Here is a 12,874-nt window from a genome sequence, read left to right on the forward strand (position 1 = left end):
ATGTTTAAATATCCAAATGAACCATTATCTCATGAAATATGCGCATATTTTAACACATTTCAGGAACCGAAATCTGAACTTTGGATAAAGCCAGGATCAAAATTATTGTTTCATTTTGTAGTCATATTAGTATCTAAGGCTTTTACAGAAGGGATTTTGGATATCTCTTTGTATCACTCCATAAATCAGAAAATACTGTCAACAGCCCTAAAATATCAATTTTCACCATGTTTTTAGGTATAAAATGTTATATAATTCAGGCTATGAATTATATATGACCAAACCCTTCTGTAAAAGCCTTCATAATATTGATAGGAATATAACTGGAAGGTTTGGTGTATGTAACTGCTGAGTGATTCTACAATTTAGGGTACATTCCATGTCCATTGATGTCCATTGATGATAATTATAATTATTCTAACTATTTTCTTCAAAAATATCATATTTTGCCTATTATTGGAAAGCATGTTATAATATCACACAAACATTATGTGCATCCTATGCTTTATTTAGCTTGAAATGTGTCATGATGTTCTTAAATTGTCAGTTTTTGCTATGTCCGTTTTTCAGTTGAGGGTGTCTTGGATTCAAAATAATGAATAAAAACCATTAAAGTAAATTTAAAAAATGATTCATTTATTTCAAAAGTCTAAATACTAAAGAATAATAACATATTTTTAATTGATTTCCCCCTTTAAATAATTTAAATATCTTAATATATGAATGTCCGCAAAAGTTCTGTCAACTATGTTACTAACAGAACTTCCCCCTTTAACTCAAAAATTGTTTGTCCCAATACCATGTCACCAGCATCACATGATGCCATGTTCCTCTTTGGCAGACATTTTGAACACACTGTGGTGATTGTCCTCTACATTTTTACAATATTTTATGTATAATAGCACATGGTCAATTAATATACTCATTGACAATCAACAATGTTACGTACATTGTTATGGTTTACAATTGTTTAATGATTTTAATTCAATTATATGTGCAAATGTGATGTTAACCTGTTCAAGAAAATGACATGTGGTCATCCAGGCAAGGCCTACCATTGAAATGATGGGTCAAAATAGGGAAATTGTCAACTAGGTTACCTGTCAACTGAGTTACCCAGTACTGTAATAACTGTAGTAACTTAGTTGACAGGTAACCTAGTTGACAATTTGTACGACATGTAGACGTCATTACACATCATTATCAATGGAATTTTGCACTTCTGCCTTGAAATTAACATAGTGCTGATGGTTAATAATGTGTCCAGTCAACTATGTTATTTGCGTCAAATGTTTGACTTTCATTGTCAACTATGTTGCACCTCATTTTTTCAAATTTAAAATATCTAAAATAGTGCTTCTGATATCCTTTATAGTATAATGTATATCTACACAGGTTGGAGTTTTACATGACATCTCTTAAAACTATCAAAATGACCTGTATGGTAGTTTTATAATACAAAATATCCCTAAACTTAATGACAGTGCTGAACATATCACATGAAAAAACAAAACTTTAATACAATTATTTTTTAAACTTTAAAAAATCTTTGGATATATGGTAGAATAGACTCAAGAGCCTTTCAAATTTGATTTTACTTGAAGTGCAGGACTTAATCAAATGATTGTAATGACATCAAGTTTGTCCGTAACATAGTTGACAAACTGAGTAGTGAAAACATCCTTTCCCTTAAAATAAAAAAATATATAAAAATGTTTAAGCTTTGCAACTAGTGGATATGTTACACTGAGGAATATACTAACTTGAACCACTGATTGTTCTATCTATACATTTTATTTGGCATTAGTAAATAATTATGCACATTTACAGATATTTTACATGATATGAGTGATAACACGTGTTATAAGGGCTATTTCGCACAATAGGTGTGCCTTGAGATTTTTACTTGTCCTTTGGTGTGCCTTGGGCACAAAAAGTTTGGGAACCACTGCTGTAGAGAAATGTAAACGTTCACCATCCCCCACCCGCCTACTGTATGTTGCTTTTTGACATGTAAATGGGTAACTACCCCCCTCTGAGTGAATACCTGTTGTACCTGTCCGGGGCTAAGCCCATAGGACGATGCTCTGATGTCATCACCCTCGCACATTGGTCATATGTTTACAAAAAACGATGTTAACACTTTCTCGTTCTTAATATATGCTATATTTAGGGTCGATATGTGTTGAATTTACTTTAAAATAGCAGATCACTGTGATTCACTTCTCTGCGGCTCCTCCGTGCAGAGAGGCCCCCCCCCGTTGACAATTCACGAGCGTCTAACTCTCTCCCCCCTGTGAAGAGATATCACAGGGGGGGGTTGGGACACACACATTCCGATGGCCAATTCGTTTTAAACAAAGAGTGGGGTGGGGGCTGGTGAACGGTATGGTCAATGTTTGTAAACACTGTGACATTTTGACTTTATTTGATCATTTCAGTTAAAAACTAACGTTCATATTTCATATTACTGTTTTGCCTGGCTGGACCTGTAATTTACAGGAAAGGAGTGCACGCTACTAAAGAGACACGCTACCATGGAAACCAAACAATGGTGTTGCTGTATTGAAGTCCGAGTGGAAACAGTCATATTTGGAGCGTTATGTTAGAATGAAACAGCGAGGTCGTGACTCACAAAAAAAAAGTGTTACTTCACTAACTGTAAGCTTGTCACTCAGAGTAACCTACAGTTAACTTAACTGTTGGAAAAGAAAGATCAGAGTTAGGAGTGTGAACACACAGCTGAGAGCTGCCGTTTCATTCTGACTGTTTAAAAAACGGTAACAACGGACTATTTTTCTTAGCGGATGCATGTACATTTAAATCAATACATAGAACTATGTTTTAACCTGTTAAGCCCTGAGCCTGTTTTCAGCTTTCAGGCTCGAAAATGCCACTTACACAACAAAGACTATATCTTCACTTCTAAAAGGGGGGAAATTAATAATCTTTTTTCTCAAAGCAAGGTTACATCTGTGAGTTGGATGAAGTAGTGTCAGAAATCAATATAGATGTTTTTATTTTAAAATAAATTCATATGGAACATAGTAAAAAACATGTAAATTCTATCTCCGCCTAAAAAAAAAACCATTACAGATAGTGAAAACCACCCTTGGATGATGGGTTAGTAGACTAAAAGCTTTAGGAATCCAAAGTACAAAATATAATAAGTACCCTGTATCAAGATTGATGCAAAACAAGATACATTTGACCTTTTTAGAGAGATTTAGAAAAATAAAGTCCAGGCGGACTCACCTCTGGGTAATTTGGGAACCATCAGTTCCATTTGACCTTTTTCACTGTAAAAATCATTTTATTACTTTGAATTATCACTATAGGTATTCATTCCATCCAAATACAACTGTTGTAAAAAAAAAATAAAAAAGAAAAAAAAATATACAAAATGAAGTTTGACTCCAACTGGAGCAGATTTATTTAAAACTTTACAATTTAGCATGCCATTCCTCGTAACAATTTTTTTTGGAAGTGAAGCACAGAGGGACCTCACACTTCCTGCAGTACACAGCTGTCTTCACCTTCTTTTTGCCAGCATCATGGCAGTTCCTGCAGTTCTTCCTGATCCGGACATCTTTCCCATAAAACTTGGGCCCGCATGTGAGTGGTGGTGGGGGTGGTGGGGGGGGGGGGTGGAGGTGTTCCAAATTCCAACATTTCTGCAGCAAGCTGCTCCCTGAAAGTCTTCTGGGTGTGTGGCTTTGTCCTGCTGGGGTCACTCGTCATCTTGTGCAGCTCCTTGTGGAGAATGAAGCTGTTCACCACTGCAATGTCCACAAAATGGTAAAAAAAAGTCTTGTACCATTTCATAGTTTTGTGGAGAACGCTGTAGTACCCGATCAAAGCGTCAGACACATCCACGCCGCCCATGCTTCTGTTGTAGTCCAACACAGCGTCAGGAACGGGAACAGTCTTAGTCTGCCACACACCAGCCTGTTTCACTTTCCGCTGGACCGTCTGACCGCTGAAGGCCTCGTGCACTGTGGAGCACATGGTCACTTCACGGCTGTCCATCCACTTTATGAATAGGAGTTTGCCTTCCCTTATCCACCGCAGTTCTCCCCTTTCAGCCTTCTTTGGTAGGCCATTCAACTCAGTCTGTGGGAAACCAACTCGATTTTTTCGAATGGTCCCACAACAGCCAATGTTTCTTTTGGCCAAATCCCCAAAGAGGGCAGGGCTAGTGTAGAAATTGTCCACAAAGAGTGTGTAGCCCGCACCGAGCAGAGGGAGGGGCAGGAGGTCGGTCACGGAGGTGTAGCTGAGTCCCTGGCCTGAGAAGAACGTACTCTTCCCTGTGTACACATTGAAGTTCCATGTGTATGCCGTGGAGGAATCCGCCAGCACAAACAGTTTGTATCCCCACTTAGTTGGTTTATCCTTCATGTACTGCTTCATGCTGATGCGGGCCTTTGAGGCGACCATCCTCTCATCTATTGAAATGTTTTGATGGGGCTGGAAATGTGCTTTGCAGGCAGTAACGATGTCCGTGTATAGGGGCTTTATTTTGAAAAGTCTGTCGTACTCAGCGGTGTTCCTTTTGCGAACGTTTTCCTCGTCTTCTTCAGGGTTGCTCAGGTGCAGTGACCACATGATGGCTCCGAAGCGGTCCCGGGACATCGAATCACCTGGGAATTTGAAGTTATATGGCCATTTCTTCCTCCAGTAGTCCGATCGGTTGGGAACGGTGACGAGGCCTGAGAAAATTATAATGGACAGGAAAACATAGAAATCCCTCACAGTCAGCATTTTCCAAACATGCTTCTTTCCAGCCTGCAGTCTTTTCAGGGCGTTGGCGTTCGTGTTGGAAATGATTGTATGAACCACTGAAGCGCTAAAAAAAAGTCTGAAAATGGAGAGGGGAGACCATGCTACAGTGGGGTCGAGCGCTGGGCCTGGGACCCTGGCTGGTGTGAAATTCAGTGGCTCTGGTGTTTGGTCATTCTCCTCTCTGTTGTGCCACCCGAGTTCTTCTTCTGTCATTCTGGAAGAGGAAGAACCTCGGCCACGCTTCCTGCGTTTTACACATTTATCTGATGCTTTTCCTTTTCCTGGCTGAGGAGCGGGAGCCCCACCTCGGCCACGCTTCCTTTGGTTTACAGATGCATCTGACGCTGCAGAAAGCTGGTAGAAACCAGACGATGGTAGCTTTGGAAGTGAGGGCTTTTTGGATGCAGGCTGAGTGGCCAATACTGGTGCAGATCTCTTTCTGGAGGAATGTGATGGTGATGCAGGTGTGGCAGGTGTGGGCTGGGTGAAAGTAGGCAGTGGTGAAGCCATTTCATCCTCATCTCCATCACTATGAAAAGAAATGTGGAAAAACAAAGAGATTAGATTAATTCCTGTAATTCCTGTTTCCTTGGCAGTAAACATGCCATTTTGAATGTGTGAATGCAATACATCTAGTGACTATAGAGCCATTTCATCCTCATCTACATCACTTTGAAAAGAAATGTGGAAAAACCAAGAGATTAGATTAATTCCTGTAATTCCTGTTTCCTTGGCAGTAAACATGCCATTTTGAATGTGTGAAGGCAACACATCTAGTGACTATAGAGCCATTTCATTCTCATCTACATCACTTTGAAAAGAAATGTGGAAAAACCAAGAGATTAGATTAATTCCTGTAATTCCTGTTTCCTTGGCAGTAAACATGCCAACCCTGTCTCCTAAAAATGATGTTCCCACAGAACTAAACTCCAACTAAATACGTTTATTTTCTACATATGTTTGCCATTTATTGTCTTGCTTATAATAATGATAATAGTCATTTATAAACACCATTTTAGAGCACACATTTGAAATCGACGATCGATATATGGTTAAATTAAAATCAGTAGGCGAGGCTGTAATTTCGCCAGCTGTTACTCTCATGAGCAAGGCAGAAAATAATAGTTTTATTATAGCGCTGTATTATTATTTATTAACTATATGAATAATCGTACACCAAATAACTAAGTAATAGATAAAAAACAGAGAGATTACATACCTTTCCCGTGGTGGAATTTCATCATCAGAGTCACAACGCTCCGGGTTCCGTTCTGGCTGCAAGAGGTCCTCGTCGTCTGACTCAGAATCAACAGGTAACATGTCTGCATCGCTGTCAGCATTAGTCACCATTTCCATTGCCTGTAAAGTCGTAAGCATCTCTTTCCTGCAAGCCATTATTACAAGTATAGAGCAAGTATAGCAAAAGTCCTAAACGCCAATCTTGTAGTCTGCTCCGTTATCTGCTGTCCGCTCTGCGCTCTGGGTGCTGCTGCAATTCCTCTTCTTTACGTAGTAAACACTGCGTAGAGTCTGCTGCGTAATGTGTGTGCCGCTGGGATTCACAATTTATACTTTACGCAGGACCATATCTATGGAACCCATTGGTCGATTTGAGTGATTTACACCTTTTTCTTAACCATTAGATCCAATAGAATCCGATGGGCAGTTCCAAAATCTACGTAAACATTACCATTGCGGAGGTAATAGAGAAACAAAGGAAGCACATCTGAAAGTACAAGCCTTGACTGCAAAACTTTATACCCAGTTTATTGCCATAAATATGATGATGTATTATCAGTAAAAAATTCTACGTGACACAGACACATTGGATTAACCTTGAGCGGCGTTTTTATTCCGTTGAACACAACTTTTGATCACAAATCAAAAAAGGTAAGATGTAATTATCGTAATATTTTTGAAACCGGATGTTGTTTACTTTCTCTTTTCTGGCTGAAAGCTCCGCAAATTCGGGGTCGTACAGTGATGACACTACATGTATGGAATATGTGGAGTCTCAGCTTTAATCGGATATCTTGTTTGTGCAGTTACGATAAGTAATAAAGGCATTTTGAGAGTGAGTGCTGTGCAAAACTCCGTTAGCATTAGTTAGCATTTTTTCGCAAAATGCTAATTCTAAGGCTTGGTATTACTGTTGTGTTTCTTTTAGCTAAAAATGGTTCATATCTTCAGTTAGCTGAGATTATTATTATTATGACAGTGCTACACATTAATAGTTTCATAAATTTAAGAAGCCCTGAGACATTATCTAAAAAAAAAAAAGTGGGAGGGGTCCAATGGGGGGATCGCCGGGCTTAAGAGGTTAAATCAATAAAAATATTTTCTAAATCCATAAAAGCATTTTCATTAATATTGGGAGTCATGTCGTTACTTTGTTGAGAATGTGGCCATGTAATAAGCGGGATAATTTGCAGCGACTTGGTCATTATGGGGAAAAATAACACCCAGGGATCAGTAATTTTTAGTGAATTACTGAGTTTAGGCACGTTAATAACATTTTAATGAAGTTGAATACAGTATATTCATATTTGTCAGTGATTTCATGTCAATTCGGCGAACATAAACGATTAAATTAGGATTAAAAATCGAGAGCCGGCTGCTGTTCGTTACGGTAACCCAACTAGGACACTTGACACAGTGGCTTTTGGCAAAGCACACAAAGAAAACAAAAAAAAACCGAGAGAGATGAGTTATTGTTATTACAACGTGACTTCACTATTATTTAACAACTATTTTTATTGGGTTCTTTTATTTGGGGTTAAGTACATTGTCAGAATAAGTGAGAAATGGATTTAACTTCTGTTAGACAGCTATCATACTGAATAAATATTTATGCAAAAATGTATGGCATTAATAATGTATATCTAATTACATTTAAAAATGTATGGCATTAATAATGTATATCTAATTACATTAACTGTGAATGTCTTTCATTTTATTTAAAATGAAATAAAATTACATAAAACATTTTCCATAAAAAAGTTGATTCAAGAACAAATCAGTACTTTTCTTATATGACTATTATTGCTAAATTTGAAAGGTCTTTACCAGCTTTGGAATTATATATATATATATATATATATATATATATATATATAGCACCTTCTGCCATCCCATCTCTACTGACATATGGATCTTAACAAAGATCCGCTATACATTAGTACCAGATATACTGTACACGGACATTTTAGTGAACCAGACCAGCTGTTTCCGCCGGGTCTTCGCTTCCCGGGCATCACGTTGTTTACAAGTGTGTTCAGATGCTAAATGACAAGTGCAAGTGACAATTGTTGTCGTCTTCTCTGTGAACGTTTTTTTCTCCGTTATTTTGCCATTTTCAGATTTAAATTTCGAGCGGAAAGCTAACCAGGAAGTAATAATTACTTAAGCGGAGAACGGAGAAAGTAAACGTTACAGCAGGCATAACAACAGCCGGTGTTTATTTTATTATAATATATATCATTTGTTTTAAAGCTCAATATATAGTTCTATCCGTGACATATGGATCTTAACAAAGATCCGCTCTACATTAGTACCAGATATACTGTACACGGACATTTTAGTGAACCAGACCAGCTGTTTCCGCCGGGTCTTCGCTTCCCGGGCATCACGTTGTTTACAAGTGTGTTCAGATGCTAAATAAAAGTTTAGCTTGTACTTTTGATACCCTGCCTCTCGGCACCACAACATCCAGTTTACTGTATTTCACATGAGCGATGTCGAACATTGAAAAGTCCTTATAAAATCTCTGTTATTAGATCAGTACTTTTCTTATATGACTATTATTGACTTGAACACTGAGAATGTATTTATTAACTTCAGACATTTGAAATATTTGAAATCAGATGAAAACAAACTGTAACGGACCCTGCCGTGTTATCTATGATTACTATGCCTTACTGTACATTCATAATTTCAGCCGGAGGTAGGTGGTAGGCGTTGCGGAGGAGCAGATTGTGAGTGAGGTGCCTGTTCTAAACGAACTATTCCAGCTGTTATAAAGCCTTAAATAAAAAGTAAGCAAGGAATACAGAATGTTTCGTTACGTAACTTTGTTGAGAATGTGGCCATGTACATGTAATACATGGGATCATTTGCAGCGACTTGGTCATTGTGGGGAAAAATAACACCCATCCTGATCGTTTCAATGAAGTTGAATACAGAATATTCATATTTGTCAGTGATTTCATGTCAATTCGGCGAACATAAACATCAATGATGATGATTAAATTAGGATTAAAAATCGGGAGAGCCGGCTCGTTCGTTTTTTCCGACTAAACAACATCTATTATTTAGAAGTTGATTTCACATGACTCCAGTGTGGAACCCCACTGCACCCCCTGGTGGATCAATGATCCATTGCAGCTGGCTTCACAATAATTAAATGTATTTATCATGGGGGCGGTATCAAGTCTGACTGGGGGCCGGCCGGCCATCACGGAACGTGCATGAACCGATCACGACCCTCGCACTTTAAACTGTCCAAAATAAGACGCTTCATCTGTACATTGTACTCTATAAGAGTACATTTAACACCAGCTTCGGGGTGTATATAGGTCCAAGAGTTTGGTGTTCTCTGAACACTGTCAAAAGAGTAAAATATAAACTCGAAATAAAGAGTTAGATTTGAACACTTTGGGAGTCAAAATATACTCTATAACTGATACTTTTTTGACACTGTTTGAGTGCTTTCCAACAGTGCAGTGTATACCTAGAACCCTCAGAGAGTTAAAAATGTACTCTTAGTCAGTCTTTTAGTGTCACTGGGCAGAGCTGATTATTCAACACTTTGAGAGAGAAAATGTACTCCATGGTCATTTTTCACACTGTTTCAGTGCTGTTTAGCTGATGTACACCAAACAAACAATTTTGGGGTGAATCATTAACACTTTAGGAAATAAAGTACACATCAGATTCTTGAAAAAATTTGATTTTGATGTGTTTTAAATATAACATCTAATCAGTAGCAACATCAAACAACCCACAAAATACATTGGTCATAGGTGGAAATGTGTGTACATTTGCTCATTAGACCTCTTTAGCCTGGGGAAACACTTTAGAGATTATCATTCCAAAATCCTGTTACAACAAATGGACAACGTGGAATACCATACACTAGTGCTAATGTGCAAAGTAAACTGACAAAAATAGTGTTTTGAAAGACTAACAATCACCGAGCAGGATGATCAACATCTAAAAGTGTACATGGCAACCAGTTTACATCAATGTTGTAGATGGTGGTCTGCAAAAATGTGTACATGCCGTTTAAGGCCTGGTCATAGGAGATCCCAAACACATAATGTGCTTTAAAAAGTTCATCAAAACTGACAGGGAAGACTTGGCCTTGCAGGGAAGGAGCTCACCATCCAACGCAATGTAGTACTCATGGAGCTGTTTCTTGTGGTCCCAACTGCTAGGATGTAGGGTTGCCTCCACTAGACCAGAGTACTCCTGAAGGCTGGAGATGACTGTAAGATAACAATAAACACAAATATAACTACACTGTACATCATATTTTGATGGATGGGTCAGACACTGACAAAAACCTTTGATAGCAGATCAGCTCGGCCATTACCATGAACAGAAGTCAAATGCAACATACACATTAATGCAGCAGTAATATAAAACCTAAAAGCATCCCAAAAATAGTAAAACACTGACAGGGACAATTTCACTGCACAATGAGTGCTTTTACTTATACTTAAAGTACATTTAGCTGATTATACTCACATACTTTTACTTAAGTCAGGTTTTAAGTGCAGGCCTTTTACTTATAGTATATTCACAGGGTGGTATTTGTACTTTTACTTAAAGGTGGGGTAGGTCATTTTGGAGAAACCAGCTCGAGTGCGCTAGCATTTGAAAATACACAGCCGGAACAAATCTGCCACTTCCTTAGAGCCCCTCCTCCAACACACACAAACGCGCACATGACCAATGAGGGCACGAGATAAGTTTGTGCACAGATGGAAGGCTGACAGGCAGGTAGGCCATCCACTTATTTTAGCCGGGCCGGCTAAAATGATTGGTCGTGCTTTTTACAGAGCTACGGCTTCCACAGATGACATTTTTTTATGGATTTTTTGTCAAAGCACTTCAGATATTCATTGCTATCGGGATGTTAAGAGCATTCCATGGAATATAACAAAAAGTGTATCTCAAGCCGGTTTCTCAAACTTACCTACCCCACCTTTAAAGGGGACCTATCATGCAAAATGCACTTTTGTACATCTTTTATACATGAATATGTGTCCCCGGTGTTCTAGGGAACTCACCAAGTGTCAGAAAACACAACCCTCTCTATTTTCCTCCATACCCAAATCTCTAAAAAAGAGGCTGCAACGGATCTGATAAAAACTGATCCAGATTTGAACACTTTACTGACGTCAGTAAAGTGGCGCTACGGCTATTGGGCCAACTCTCCACCTATCAGGGGAATGTGGGGTTGGGCCACGGCCGGCCATTGCCGCTCGAAAGCGCTGGAGACGCTGTAGTACATATGCCAGGCCTGTAAGTGGCGCTGTAGTCTGCCACAAAAGCAGGGAAGAAGACTTCCCGCCCATAGTTACCATGGTTACCCTTCTGTTTATTCTCCGCTGTGGCTTTTTTTCTCCCTCCCCGAGGCAAGCGTTTGCTCCCGCTGCTTTAATTCAATGCAATCCCTCCCCGTCGAGGCAAGCACTGTAATTCTCTCCGGTTAGTCCACCAGCAGATGACAAACACCCACCCCTCCGCCTCTTCCAAGGAACGAGGGGACCGTGCGGCAGAGTTTCAGTTTCTTTCGCCGGTCAAGATGTCCGTTAAAGTTTAAATCTTCCGGACAAAATTAGAAAAGTGCCGGTCAAAGGTCTTCTTTGTTATTTATTGAGCTTTAAAACAAATGAATAACGACTCTATAGGCCTATAATAATATAATAAAACAAGGAGGACGAAGATCTTTTTTTCTCCCCCTCTTGACTTGATCAGAGCACGGCTCCCCTCTCCTGCAGGGGGGCGTGGTCAGCTGCAGCTCACAGAATCAGCCCCGTAGACAGCAAACAGCACATAGAGCGAAATGAGGCATGCCTAAAATGCATGATCTGTTTGGTATTTTGAAAACAGAAACGTATAAATATACCTTATATAGGTATGGCCCTACAATATATCATTTAAATATAGCATGATAGGTGTCCTTTAACTGTTAACAGCATTATATCAGGTGGGAGGCGAGAGCTTCGAAATCATTCAATCTACATGAGTAACGTAAATTGGCGGTAGCTAAGCTAACAGCTGCTAACGTTAACGGTCTCATTATTTCAAACGGTGCCTGCAGACTAGAGTTGATTATGGATTAAAAAAACATTTATTCAAGCCGCTGCGCCACTTCCGTAACGTTACCCCCTGTCGAATGATTGGAAAGAGGAGCGGTTTTCCTTCAGAGTCAGTGTGAATGAAGCCTAACAATTAACACAGGGAGCGGCAGCTAAAATAGCAAAGAAATACATCTTTCGTTGTCAGAATAACATTAATCTGATTGACTACGGCTAACGTTACCACTACAATAACGTCACAAATATTCTACTTGCTAACGTTATCGTTTTTAGTTGTTTAGTTATACAAATTAAAACAAGAAGACAAATATGAATATTCAGAATTATTCACTTGGTGTCTACTTACCTAACGTTACAGTCCTGCGGAGAAATGTTGCCGTGTTCGATCCATGAATGTATAACTCTTGCATCAATCTGAAACGGTCACGGTCGCGCTTTTCCTGGAGAATATTTTCAAAAAGACGAGGGTCACGAGGCTGCATTAAACCAATGAGAAGGTGCGGCCTATCTGATGACGAATCGAAACCTAAGATCGATGCGGACCAGACAGACTCAATGCAAAGATATACTCTGAGGGAGTCCATCATCCCAGAATAAACACGACACAAGTCAACACCAACACCACACAAAGAAACAACACCAAAGAGAGGTTCTGGTGCACTCTGAGAAGTGTACTTTATGTCCATTCTACTCCAAAGTGTAAACATTTCTACTCTGGTCATCAGTACTCTGGGATTTTAACACTTTGGTATTTGCTGTGT

Source organism: Trematomus bernacchii, unplaced genomic scaffold (assembly GCF_902827165.1).
Source record: "Trematomus bernacchii unplaced genomic scaffold, fTreBer1.1, whole genome shotgun sequence".
In the NCBI taxonomy this organism is placed as follows: Eukaryota; Metazoa; Chordata; class Actinopteri; order Perciformes; family Nototheniidae; genus Trematomus; species Trematomus bernacchii.